Genomic DNA, 14,946 nt, shown 5'->3' with positions numbered 1-14,946 from the left:
GGAGTGTTAATGCTTTGCTCCGGTGCTCTATTAAAAGGAGTACCTTAATTTCCAGTAGATTCCCTAGAGGCACGGCTGCCACCGGCTGGTAGGACAAAAGATGTTATGCAAGTTTCTCATTGCGAGCACGTATGACTATATATGGAAAACATGCCTACATGATTAATAATCTTGATGTTCTGTCTTAATGCTATTTCAATCCTATCAATTGCCCAACTCGTAATTTGTTCACCCAACACTTGTTATTGGAGAGTTACCACTAGTGTAGATAGTCGGGAACGCCGGTCCATCTCTCATCATCATATACTCGTTCTATATGTCATTGGAAGTAGTATCAACTATTTTCTCGGTGCCATTGCCTCCGTGTTCACTAGTATCTGCTGTCGTGTTACTCGTTACTATTGCTCTCATATTACTGCTGCTTTCACATCACCCCTGTTACTAGTGCTTTTCTAGGTGCAACTGAATTGACAACTCAGTTGTTAAGGCTTATAAGTATTCTTTACCTCCCCTTGTGTCGAATCAATAAATTTGGGTTTTACTTCCCTCGAAGACTGTTGCGATCCCCTATACTTGTGGGTTATCAGTAGCCACTGCTTCAAGTATCACAGTGCAGCCGTTTTTGTGACCCTTGTACATTCCCTGCCACGCAAACGGATAGTTCTTCCATTTCCAATGCATGCAGTCAATGCTTCCAAGCATCCCTGGAAAACCCCTAGCTTCATTTGTTGCAAGGATCCTCTGAGTGTCTTCGATAGTGGGTGATCTCAAGTAAAAGTCCCTGAACACTGCAATGACGGCTCTGCAGAACTGGTAGAAACAATCAAGGGCGGTGGACTCCGCCATCCGAAGATAGTCATCTGCACCATCACCGGGAGCTCCATACGCCAGCATCGTCATAGCCACTGTGCACTTCTGCAGTGATGAAAATCCAACCAAGCCAGTGCAATCCGCCTAGCATCTGAAGTAGGGGTCAAAGTCTCGGATGGCATACACAATTTGCAGAAATAGCTTTCTGCTCATCCTGAAACGACGCCTGAAAACAGTCTCACCGTGCAATGGATTGTCGGCGAAGTAGTCGGTGTACAACATGCAGTAGCCCTCCATTCGTTGTCTCGGCTTTCACTTCCGGCGACCTGGTGCCGACCCACCACGTCGACTAGTTGCCAGCCCGGCGTACATGCTTGATAAGCAACCGAGGATCATCATGTGCTCCTCGTCTTGGGCGGCGGCTGCCATCTCTTCTCGCATAAGCTCGACGAACATCTGCTCCTCCTCTTCGTCCGAGTCCATGGCCGGCGAGGCAAATGGACGAACACCTGACGGGCGTGGTCCAGGCAACCCGAGCCGCGAACGACGAGGAGTAGGCCATCGTCGAAAAACAGGCCGGCGGAGGAGCAGCCAGATAGGCCGTCGTCGAAAGACGGCGGAATATAGGCAGGTGGAGAAGGAGGGACGGCGGAATCTGGGCAACAAGCCGGTGGGGTGGTGCCAGCGGAGAGAGAGATACGAGGGGTGGGGGAGATTTTGAGCGAGGTGGTGGTGGGGTTCGTGTGTCGAGTCGCCGACAGATCGGGCCCTTCCCCGCTTTTAACTCGTCCGGACTCCCCGATAGATCCCCGGGGGACTGGGGATGGCGTGGGCTCGCCGGATGGATGAAGGGCCAAATCCGGACGAAAACGAGGAACCGGGGGCGCGACTGGGCCGAATTTCACCGTCTGGATGGAAAAAATGTCGCTCGGGGGCCTCGTCGGGGAGACGAGTGGGGATGCTCTTAGCCCGTTGTCATATGTACCTAAATTTAATTGTTTTAGGCTAATACTCGTGCATGCATTTAATTGGACTAGCAATACCTTTTGCCTATGACTTCAAGCAATGATGTATCTTAGCCACTATTCAAAAAATTATCCAATTCAACGATTAATCGGCCACGCTACTCGGTGGTCACCGATTAGTCGATAAACTTATTAATTGGCAGATTAACCTATTTATCGTCCAATAGTGTTTTTATACTATATTTTGCACAAGATTTGTTTTCACGGTAGATTATTATAGATTGTTGAACTAGCTTCGAGACTCTCTGTCCCTTTTTTGGCAAACGAGAATCCCTGTCAGGTTTTGCTTAGCTTCTTTCTTACGCATCTTTGAAGATTTTTGGTAGCACCATCATCGTCAATCAATTTCACTCTCTTGCAACATAAGTACATCTCAATTTCATAGGTGTTTTACACATAAGGCCTTAGCCCAGCTTTAAATTAATAAAGCCACGAATGGCCGATACATGATGATAAAAGTTCAGGAAACCGCACACAAAGCAAAACAAAATTAAGCAAGAAAGACCGTTTGAGACGAAGCCTTCATCCATTCTTGCGCTCAGAACCTTGAAGAAGAATTTCTGATGTAGGCATGCCAGAGAAAGGCCATGTCTTCGTCAATTATCGACAAATCGTAGTGGCCATAAAATCTGCATCTACCTCTGAAGAAGACCACTGCCTCCCCGCCCTAGGTCGAAAGGTGTCGAACCATCGGAAGGTAGAACAACTCACCATAGAGCACGCAAGAAGAACACGCCAAATGGGCTGCCAGGAGCAAAACATTGAGCATGACCAAATCTTCGCACGGGCTATCCATAGATATCGACATCCGCAACACCAAACACCCATCAATATGCAACCATTAGGATGAAGCTGCTAAAAGAAGACACTGAAAGAATTATGACAACAAAATCAGCGATGGAGGCCGCAGCTGACCATGGTAGAACACCGCCACCAGGTGCCCACAAACCACCATTCACCTCGCCACTGTCCCAAGGCGACGCCTCCAAGGAGGACACGACGTCACAACGCCACCGTTGCCCAACACAAGGGATTTAGGTTTTTACCCAGGAGGGGAGAGGAATGAGATGGGGTTGGACCTCGGCATTGCCTAGTTCCAAGGAGTGCACCCAAAGCTCCATTGACGCCGTGATCGCCACCACCGACTAAAGGTTTCCCGGGCCAAAGCCACGGATACCCACCAAATCCGGCGAGGACATATCCAAAGGCATTGGAATGGGAACAACCTAGACACGGGCCACCGTCTTCAGATCTAGTCGGTCCAATAGGGAAGCCCAATGCACCACGACCGCACACCATCCTCTCCTCGCCCTCCAGCCGAGAAGAAAGACCACCAGCACCAGAGCGCGCCTCTCCCTTCCGGATCGACGCCGCCCTCAACACGCGAGGCCACAAAGCTCTCCGTGTGGTACACAAAGCAGCAAGATCCTGTCCGCCACCTTCCTTAGAGGCCACGCGCGGGTTACCAGGCAGCCACCTTCGGTGATGTCAAGGAGGCGGTAGGGGATGCTAGGTTTTGGGGTTCTCCGGTGTCATCCCAAGTGGAAGAAACACGGGAGGAAGGGGAGCCCACCTGCAAAGTCCCAATTTCATAGGTGTTAGGAAAAAGGGAGTGGCTAAGTCTCGTCCCAGCGAGAATTAGGTTAATTCTCACTCGCCTTATGTTACCCTCATGTTAAATATCGTGAACAATTAATTGATCGCATGTTTTGTAATGGGTGAGTATGTTTTAGTCTCATATGAACATTTTTTGAACCCATGAACAACCTTTTGAAGTTTACAACATTTAGCTCGTGAAAAATATTATTTAAGATGTATTCAAGAAAGATAACGGATCTTGGTGCGCTCGATCTGGTGGTTTAGATCTAACATAGCTCTAACTTAATTCTCGGTAACATGAAGTAGATGTCACACCCCAACTTTTGCAACCTTGTTAAGTCGTCCAGAATGCAAAAAAAAATTAGGGGGAATAAAAACTTTTTCTATAGACTAATTAGATGAATTGCCTTGATTTGTTTGTTATAATGAATTATTTTGATCTGTTGGTAGATGAATTGTCTTGTCTGCTTGTTGAGATTTGTCTTGAGTTACCCCAAAGAACAACACCTCTAGTTGTCAGACAAACAACTTACCTAATAAAACACATGTGTGGCTCAGGAAAAATTGTTTTCCTTTTTACTATATTAAACCCTTCCACTTATGGCAACATGAGTGTGCCTCCTTAAAATTCATCTTTGTGGTATAATCTAGCTCAACCCATCCCTGATTCCAAACTTGGGATCGTCTACCCCTTACTACATCCTTCTCTTATACTCTAGTCAAAACCCTAAGACATCACAATTTTTGGCTAAGCCCTAAAAATTGTTATCAGATTCACTTTGCAGCTTTTTGGTTAAGCTATCCTTTTCCATCCAATGTACTGATACGTCCAAAACGTATCTACTTTCCCGAACACTTTTGCTATTGTTTTGCCTCTAATTTGTGTATTTTGGATACAACTAACACGGACTAACGCTGTTTTCAGGAGAATTGCCCTGGTGTCTCGTTTTTGTGCATAAATTCAACTTTCAGGAAAATCCTCGGAATTTATGTCGAAGGGCTTATTTTTCCAAAAGAATCACGGAGCCAGAAGGGCAGGCCTGGGGGAGGCCCAGGGCCCCCACACACTAGGCCGGCGCGGCCTGGAGGGGGGGCGCGCCGCCCTAGCGTGTGGCCCCCTCGGCCAGCCTCTGACGCCCCCCTCTGGACTACTTAAGGGTTTCGATCTAAAAACGCGAGACGGGAAGTCGAAGTTGCCAGAAACCATCCAGTACGCCGCCACCGTCGCGAAACTCCGTCTCGGGACCAGAAACTCCGTTCTGGCACTCCGTCGGGACGGGGAATTGGAGGAGATCATCGCCATCATCACCACCGACGCCTCTCCATCGACCAGCCATGTTTCCCCCATCCATGTGTGAGTAATTCCCCCGCTGTAGGCTGAAGGGGATGGTAGGGATTGGATGAGATTGGTCATGTAATAGCATAAGATTGTTAGGGCATAGTGCCTAGTATCCGTAATTGGTACTTTTATGATATTGTTGCAACTTGTTATGCTTAATGCTTGTCACTAGGGCCCGAGTGCCATGATCTCAGATCTGAACATGTTATTGTTTCATGATGATATTCATTGTTTTATGATCTTACCTGCAAGTTGTATACACGTATTGTTGTCCAGAACCCGAGGCCCCAAAGTGACAGAAATTGGGACAACCGAAGGGGAAGGCGGTGATATGAGGATCACATGTGTTCACGGAGTGTTAATGCTTTGCTCCGGTGCTCTATTAAGAGGAGTACCTTAATTTCCAGTAGATTCTCTAGAGGCCCGGCTGCCACCGGCTGGTAGGACAAAAGATGTTGTGCAAGTTTCTCATTGCGAGCACGTACGACTAAATATGGAACACATGCCTATTGATTGATTAGTACTTGGATACCGTTTTATTATTATCCGCAAATGCCCTACCTTGATTGTTACATGAGTTTCTCTCATCCATGCAATGCCCGTCATCCATCCCTGTGCCTACAGTATTTTAATCCTGCTGTTTACTATAATCACTACTGCTGTCTTTGTTACTCTGTTCTTTGTTATTTCACTACCGCTACTTGCTATAAAACTGTTACTACCGATAAACTCTTGCGAGCAAGTCTGTTTCCAGTGCGAGCTGAATTGACAACTCCGCTGTTAAGGCTTTCAAGTATTCTTTGTCTCCCCTTGTGTCGAATCAATAAATTGGGTTCTACTTCCCGCGAAGACTGTTGCGATCCCCTATACTTGTGGGTCATCATGTACCTCACTTGGTCCTAGTACCTTATCAAGAGCACTTCTCAACCATGTCCTTGCCTTGAACCAGATCTCTCTTATGCCCACTTATCCTTGTTGGTTTTGAAGCCAAGTCAATAAGATGTTTTGGCAGGCTTAAAATGTCCAAACTTTGGCAGTTGATCTCTAAGCACCCCCAACTGTTTTTGGTAACCTCAATTCATGGATCTCATCTATACAACACCCTCTTCAACCTCCACGTATTGTATGTCTCATTCTACCCTTGCAACTCTTATATCCAGTTGATCATGTATCATATCCAATGTTTTACCACTAGATCACTTCTTCCTCTTTTACCTCTTATTTTTATTTTAATCCATCTTCACAAAACCAAGAGTGGGAATGATGGGTACATTTTGTAGCCACCATCTACCCTAGAGAACACTCCTCCCTAAATTAGTTTTCTTTCTCAAAACCCTATTGTTTTTCTTCTCTAGTTTAACCCCAAAACCAGTTCTAGCTAGATTTATTAAAGCTCTTCAAAAATTTCTTAAAATAAGACATACAAGGAAGTAAAATGAGTTTTGTTTATCATCTCATTCATCCTAAGCAATGATTTATATGTCATTATTTTCTACCTTCCTCTCCTTTTAAACAAAGGCTTGTTTATGGTACTTATACCATTTCTTGTTTTTCTCTTGACTATTTTAATTTGAGAAAACCCTACCTTACTTGATAAAGTGAGTAGGACATTTTGAACTCCTATGATCCACATAGTTTTTCTCAACATTTTCAAATTACCTTTCAACAAAATCTCATTTCAGATTGTGCCATAGAAGTGATCCCACTCTTATATTCTTGAGCCATACTTATATAGTAACCTTTGTGCACCATCTATACCTCTTTATTGACCCCTAATAATGCTTATGCATTATTGCCTGAGATCGTGTTCACAACTCCCTCTTCTCTCTAGCTATCTATGTTTTTACCGTGTATTAGAGAGAGTTCCAAACAACCATTTCTTCCCGAGTTCAAATCTTTAGTGTCAAACCTTGGATAACAAGTTGCACCTCTCTGGGCTATCTAGCAAGATCCACACTTCACCAAACCGTGATTTGAGCAAATGCTAACATGGTCATCTTGACCAATTAGTTTCCAACCTCATCTCTACTTTCCCAAAACTATCTCAAATCTAACCTTGACCTCTCACTCATATATTCTTTATCACCATCACCTAGCCTTCATAAAATGCCATTAGGACGTTGCCCTCATTTTTGCATGGCACAAGGGTGTACCGTGTCTTGCATAGAAACTTGAGTGCCATGTATCTCTCCCTTTGTCTATCACATTTTTCACTTGTGCTTGACAAGAATGGAGCCGGCCATGTTGTGTACATGTCAACTTTGGCCATCCATCCCTCCTCTCTCTCTCTACTTTACTCCACTTTGGGAAACCCCTCTTTCTTTGTCCCTTCGCAATGCCACTAATGAATTCAGCTTGGGTCAAATCCTTCTCCCACAAGCCAGCCACCCACCTTGGCCAATCAAAGAAGGGGCTACCAACCCACCAGCCCTCTATAAAAAGAGCTTGGCCGGCCACTCCTCCTCCCTTTGCTCTCATTTTCACTCTCCACTCCTTCCTCCACTCTCTCCCAACCTTCTTCTCCACTCCACCCACGAAATGTTGCTCCTCCTAGGCTCCATGGCCGGCCATGGCCATGGAAAGCACACCAATATGCAGCTCCCCTCCTCCCTCAAGCTACTCCTCTCCCCGGGTCACCATGAGAGTATCCCTCTCCCTCTTTTCCCCAACCCTAGATGATTTCCTCTCCTCTCTTTTCCTCTCTTGCTAAGATTGGATCTTGATGCATGTGCATGTTGAACCAAGCATGGAGAAGCTTGAGCCATCCTCAGATCTGAAGTCCTTGACCAAAGTTCGTCCAAAAACATTCAGTAATTTCTTCAATCTTGTTGTTTTAGAATATGTACGAAATTGTAAAATCCTCCAAAACTTGTGTATAGCTCCTAATCGAGTGATTCAAAGTTCCACGTGTAGCCAAAGAAAAGATCTACAACTTGGCACCGGTCTCATCCTCAAATTCGTTATAGATTTTCCTGGGTAAATAAAGTTCTGAAAACATGCATAATCACTGTTTGTTAGATCTAAATCTTTCTACAAAATATTTTTGGGCAAACTCAACTTTGGGTGAAAGCCCTCTGCAATAGCTTCCTTTTTATGTAGGTGCCAATTCAAGTACCCGCCTAAAATTGAAATGGTTCACAGATCAAGTTTTGGTCAAATCTGACTTTGTCCAATTACACCAGGAGCTTGGAAATGAATTTTTGAGTGAAACCAATTGCGATAGAACCAGATTTTCAATATCTTTCAGATTCCACAGACCTCATATTTTTAGAATTTTTCGATGTTTTTTGGCATACAAATCTTGTTTTATGTACAGTTTAGATTCAAGCAAATTCCTAAATTTGTAGGGTTAACCATTTTGAGTGAATTCAATTGGGTTAGTCTTGTTTTAGTACTGGCTATCTAGGAAAAATATTGTTAGTCTATGTTCATGCATATTTGTTACTGTTAGTAACATGTGTGTGTTACATGAGTTGTTGAACCAAAACTTTTTGTTTAATTTAAAACCTTTGACCACCTCTTTTTTATTTAAAAATGGTCAACCTATGTTTGATTCTTGCAAAAAAAAAAAACCTCTGCAACTTAACCTTAGTCCTATTGTTTTGCTTAAGTTTTCAAAATAGTGTAGCATATTGTTTACCTCCTATGTTTGTATAGTGTCTATTAGCCAAATAAAATAGGAAAATGATTTCCTACTTTTCCAAAAATGTTTGAAAATAAAATATGAATGCTTTTGATGCTCGACCAATGCACTTGTCTTCTTTGTGGTGTTATCTACCAGGGGATATTTAATTTATGCCATGCTGATAACCGGAGAGACAATTGCTAATTGGTGAGGCTCTCATACTTTTATTAAGTGAAATAAATGGGTTTTCCTTTAAAGAGTTGTTTTGAAGTAACTATAAGTCCTTAGTATGTTAGCCCTTAGTAGAGTGGTTAGCTATTTATTGTTGACAATTGAATGTTGTTTTGTTGGTACAATGTGTTGATTGTGTTCCTTTTATATTTTCCGGCGATAGATGCGAACAATTCAGGAGAAGAAGAAGAAGTGGTTCGGACGAGGATTTTATTTATATTGTTGGAGTTCTTATTTGACGGAGTTGAAGAAGTCCAGGGACAAATAAGCCAACCAAGGCAATCCATCTTTTGACCTCTGAATGTTGTGTCACACATCGTGATTACCATGTTATTATCTTTGTCTATTGATCTATCTTGTGCTAGTTCTATTTGTGTCGTCAATACATGCTTACCTTGAGCATGATGATCTTAGTTGGCACCTCTCATGTAAATCCTTGGTGGTGTGATGAATAGCATCATGACCACGGTTATGCCATCCTATTTTCTTTGTCAATGCATGCTTAGCTTAAGCATGTTGCCCCTCTCCGATATCTCACCTACACCCGTCTCTAGTAAGTTGATAGTGTCATCATGATCTTGGTGTACCCTCATTTTGTGATGAGTATGGCTACCTACTTTGGGTATGTCGAATATTGTTGATCTCCATCACCCCTCTTAGTGTTGGCTGGTTAACATCATGTAATATCCCAGGTAATGGGGTTAGAAAAATAGAGGAAACAGATGTGTGCATTGCATTCATGCATAGAAAATCTGGGGAATTTTCGCGCTTTAAAGTAAAATAGTCACGATGAATCGAAGTTTCACTTGACCTTGGTGGAATTGAAGTAGCTCATCAAGTCAAGCGCTATAAACCTCAATGTGACTTTGCCAAAACTTTGTTTTGAGTAGATATGATTTGATCTAAGGGGTTAGATCAAATGGAACTAATAATCAACACAACAACACCTTACACAATGATCAACTACTTGATCTTACAAAAGATCATATTAAGGTGATCCTTGTCATAACATATGAACATCAATTCAATTGCAAATCAAGTAACAATAAAATGGAGAAACCATTCTTGACTTATCTTTTCCATGTCTTAAACTAATCCATAATCCTACCATGAATCTCATGGTACTCATTTTTACTCCATTCTTGGAAACAAGACATGGAGATCCAACTAAGGAATATAATTCTTCTCTATTCCAAATTATTAAGAATCAAACCTAGAGAGGTGAGAGTTCTATTATAATTATTAGAGAAGCAATAACAAACCTTGAGCTAAACCTTGGATATACCTCCAAGTATTCAAATCATAATCTTCAAGAGGAACCCTAGAGTATCATTCAAGTCCTTCCCAAATGAGTGAGACCATTCATACCACTCTTAGCTTTACCTATTTAAGACTCAAGGATAATCATTGAACTAAAGTATTAGGTAAACCATTTCATCTTGGAGGGGTGAGATAACCAAGATAGCCAAGTGGAGTTTTAGACTAGATACCTATTGAGATCTTGTGAGTACACCATAACCTAGAATAATCCATTCTTATATAAGAGAGATCAATTATGGTGTTACACTCAAGTTAGTTGAGCCAACACTTGAATGTGAGGGAAAGAACTATCCATATACTCAGATGATAATATCAACATTATTTAAGTGGAACCCTAACAGTATATCTCAGGCATTCTCCTGGGATATAATCTATAGAGACAACCATAGCCATGACCATCTAAGAAACTATAAGAGAGATATTATGCTTAGTTGATCAAGACAACACTTGATCATGGAAGTGAAAACCATTACATTAGAAATACCTTAGGAAGCCAAACCTTGATCATTAGAAATTGAGTGATGATCATAAACCCTAAGAACTTGAGATAGAGATATTAAGAACAAGTTGATCATGCCTAATCCATGATAATGCTCTTGAAGTATGTGAGGATAAGTTAAACCCTAATAGGTTAAGCAGATATCATTAGCCACATGAAATTATAAGGAGATCAATAATGAGCAACCATAGACTTAGATCCCAACCTTAACTTGTGAACCACTTGGTGATCACAGGTATAATTCTACCACATTTACATTCCACCTATTCTTCACTTAAGAACCACATGAAAACCTCTAGAGTCAAACTCTATACTTTATATGGTGAGAGATCATTCATCCATATAACCAAAGTTAACTATAAAAAAGAACAATAACCACTTTAGTTACTTTAATGATAAGTTGAGGATAGCCATAGAAGTTAATAGGGGAGAAGACAAAACTAATTCTCAAGTCCTAAGTAACTAAAGGAAAAACTCAACTATTAAGCAAGTAACCATATCACCTTGGTTAGGGGAGATTAAACCCTAGAAAATGCATTATGATGTCATCCCAATTCTATAAACTAGAATTATATCTCAACCCTAGTTTATACATCACTATGGTAATCATGATATAAAACCAGGCCATAATTGAGATTCAACCCATGTGTCATTAGGTAATTAGCATTTGAACCCTAATGGTTAATTAATCAAGCCTATGCTTCAATTATAAAACAAAAGAGCCACCTAATGCTAAGTCCTATAACTAAACCCATGTGTGGTTATCAACCACTTATTCTTGTAACCAAGATCAACCTCGAGGGAGACAATACCTACCTTAGGTACCTTCAAAGATAATAATAGTGTTAACTTTACAAGGGGGTTGCAATAGAAATCATAAAGCCCTAATAAAATGTTGCTCACATAAAATCATATGTGAACAATCAACTTCTCAAATAAGAAACCAAGACTTCATATTGATCTTAAAGATGCTTTGAATAGAAGTTATCCACTCTAATAATTTAGAATAGACTTATAACCAAGAAGCAAAAGGAATTTTAAAGGACACATAAATTCATACCTAAATGGAAATTTAATCCAAATATCAATACTAATTAATAAACCAATGTTATAATGTCATATTAAATTTACTAGTGCACTACTAAAGACTCTGCAGTACCCTGAACTAATTCTTGTATGAATGAAATGAGCAAGACCTGCAAAATAGAAAATAATGCAAACATGAATTCAAAACAGAATTCAAAACCAGAAAATAAAACAGAAATATAAAACAAAACAGAAAATAGAGAGAGGAGGAGCTTACCTGCTAGCCCAGCAGCAACCCAAAAGGAAAGCCCACGAGCCAGCCCCGCATCGGCCCAGCCCAGCAGGAAACGGTCCAGACTGTTTCGTGTAAACGGAAGGCAAACGCCTTCTTCTTCCTCTCCGGGGGCGACACCGCACAGGAGCACCTGGCCACGTCCTCGTCGAGGATCAGGACGCCGCCGGACGCCCTTCACTATGCCAGAAACCAATACAACTATCTCCACGTCCGGAACTATTCCCTTGGCGCCAAGATTTGCGCCCCAAAGACATCGCGAACACGGCCGCAGTATCCTGGCCGCCGGCGACGAATTGTCGTCAATGCCGAGCTCCCCTGGAGCTATAAAACCATCCCAAGAACCGCAAGGAAACCCTAATCATCCACCGCCCCTTCAATTTTTCTCTAGCCTTCCCTATCTCTCACGACTCCTCGGAGCATCTGACCGGCGTCATGGAAGAATCCATCGGTGTAGGCCACCCTAGGGACCGAGAGGTAGTCCGTGAGAAGCGCACGAGTGTGGGGATCATCCTGGTAGCAGGAATCAAGAAACGGCATGCTCAATCGGACGAATTCGAGCGTTCCCCTCCGTTGGTGTTCGCCAGAAATCATGTCCGTGAGCTCATCCCCGACCACCCCTGCTTTCAGCGACCACACCAACGCCATCCTGGTAAGATTGCGCGTCCGTAGCATCTTTTATCTCGTCATATAATCAATCGTAGCTCAATATCGCAACTTGGCCGACGTGCGCCGCCGTAGGAGGGTTCACCGGAGCTACCTCCGGTGACCAATAGGTGGCGGAGACACCACCATCGTACTCACCTTGAGTAGAGGATTCCAACGCAACCTCTCGCGCATCCTGTAAGTCCCGGAATCGCCGTCGCCGTTGATCGCTGACCCGCCGGCGTTAAGTTGACCGGCGGGATGACTTGGCAGTGGGACCCTTCCGCTGGTTTGACCCAGTCAACTGCCAACGAGGCAGCTGACTCGGACCAGACCCACCTGTCTGTGTCTGGGGTACAAATCGAACCGGTGCATTTAGTATTTCCAGTTATTTCAATATTCCTGAAAATAGCAAAAACTTTAGAAATTTATATAAAATCCGTTATAACTCAGAAAAATGAAAATAAGATATCAAAATTCTTAGAAAAGTAAACTCTATCCAATAAAAATATAATATGCAATTTTTATTTTTAATAAAAATTCAATTATTTAATACTTGTTAACTAAGCCTTTATTTTTTAATTAAAAATTCAAATAAAAATACAATAATTAGGAAAACTTTCCAAATTACATAAAAACCAGTAAATAATTAAAGAAAACATTAAAACTAATTTTCTTTATTTGTTAATTGACAAATCCTTATTATAAGGATTTAAACCCTAATTAATAATTATCTTAATTATTAATTCTTTAAAAATAGGAAAAGGATCAATCCAATATTATTTTAATTCCAAAGTTAGTAATAACTTCAAACTTATTAATGAAGTTATTAATTCAAGAATTTTAGGGTAATTAGAACACCCTAGTTCCATAAGAAAGAAAACTAGAACCTCATCAATTCATGTGAAATCTAAAACCCTAATTCAACTAGAAAACCTAGTTCCATTATTACATGTGAACCCTAAATTGCTTCTCAACCTAAAACCAGGTTGGAGCATGTGATCATAATAGATCCTTTCAATCATAGAACCATAGTAGCTACTAACTGTTTACCATGATCACATAAAATGTAGTAGACCTATCACTAATATATGGGTATCCCATATGTCCATCTTCATCAGACCTAAATAATCAAGTGGGGTCAACCAAGTGTAAACCCTAGATCCTATTACCCAAAGACCACCATCCTTAGTTATCCATAATTAGCATCACACCATTGTGATGAACCCTAATAGCAACTACACCTACTATTTTCTATTACATATCCTTGTTCCACTAAACCCTACTAGTGTGAGGTATTTATGAACCATCCTATTTAGGAACCAAACATTCTTTACTTAGTGAATCCAAAGGTAAACCTTAGGCAACCACAACCTTAATTATAATACTTCTTATTATTTAAGAAGTATGTTCTTCAAAAGTTATTCTTTTGAAATAAATAAAGAATCATCATCAACCCTGCTTATAAGGACCTATAAACCCTAACCAGCTATCACCAGTAAAGTATACCAACCATGACAGCAACCATGAATAATTAATTACTTAAGTTGCTTATGCTTAAGTAAGACCAAACAAGCCTAGTTGCTAATGAATCCAACTATGTTGTAACCCATCTTATACTTACTCCAGAAACTACTTGGAACCAGAAAAAATTATAACAAACCACAAACCCAATTGTCATACTTGTTCTTTATTAAAGAATCTGTTCTTCAAAAGTTATTCTTTTGAAGAATATAACAAGTAATCATTAACCATGCCATATAGTACTGAAACTGACAAATGTTCTTTACATGTTAACATTATGCCAATTATCATTCTTTGTATGCTCAATTGATTAAATGTGCTTTATTATCTACCTGTTCATGATACCAAGTAATTACACCTGAATAAGCACCTTGTATGTGAATCACTCTAAAAGTGCAACACACCCTAAACCAATCATTACCACTCACTAATCCTAAATCATCGGGGTTAGGTCACGCTTAGAGCGATTGCATCTCATTCTTATGCATTATTGCATCCTTGCCAATCTTTTAAACATCGTCCTTACCGGACGATGATGCTATTTCAGAATTTGGAGTTATTACGCATCGAAGACCTTGCCTGCATAATCTTGCAGTCAAGAAAGGCAAGTTCATCACTTGCTCATGTCAATTGAGTATTTTTATCAAATTACTTGCAAAGTATTATGGTTATCACGATTGCACAAAAATCAAAACCACTACTTTCATAACTATGAATATGACTATGTGGTGGGCAATGGAACCATGGATTGTGTTGATATGGTGGAGGTTCCATTGCACGGGTTTATATCCATCTAGGATTAAACAACAAATGTCGCCGATGATTCTTGTGCCGTACTACCCGTGTTAACCATAAGATCCGGAGTGGGACGGAGTAGTCAAAAGTGTTTCCACCTCTCGTTCATCAACGGATGCGCTTTACCGTAGACACTTGTATCTGTCGGTGGCAAGCGGTAGGTCGGGGAAGCCTTAAGTCCCCACGGCACGGTCCGTAGACACTTGTCGTTCGAAG

Source organism: Lolium rigidum, chromosome 3, assembly GCF_022539505.1.
Source record: "Lolium rigidum isolate FL_2022 chromosome 3, APGP_CSIRO_Lrig_0.1, whole genome shotgun sequence".
Classification (NCBI taxonomy): domain Eukaryota; kingdom Viridiplantae; phylum Streptophyta; class Magnoliopsida; order Poales; family Poaceae; genus Lolium; species Lolium rigidum.
Note: the sequence above shows the minus strand (reverse complement) of the source record.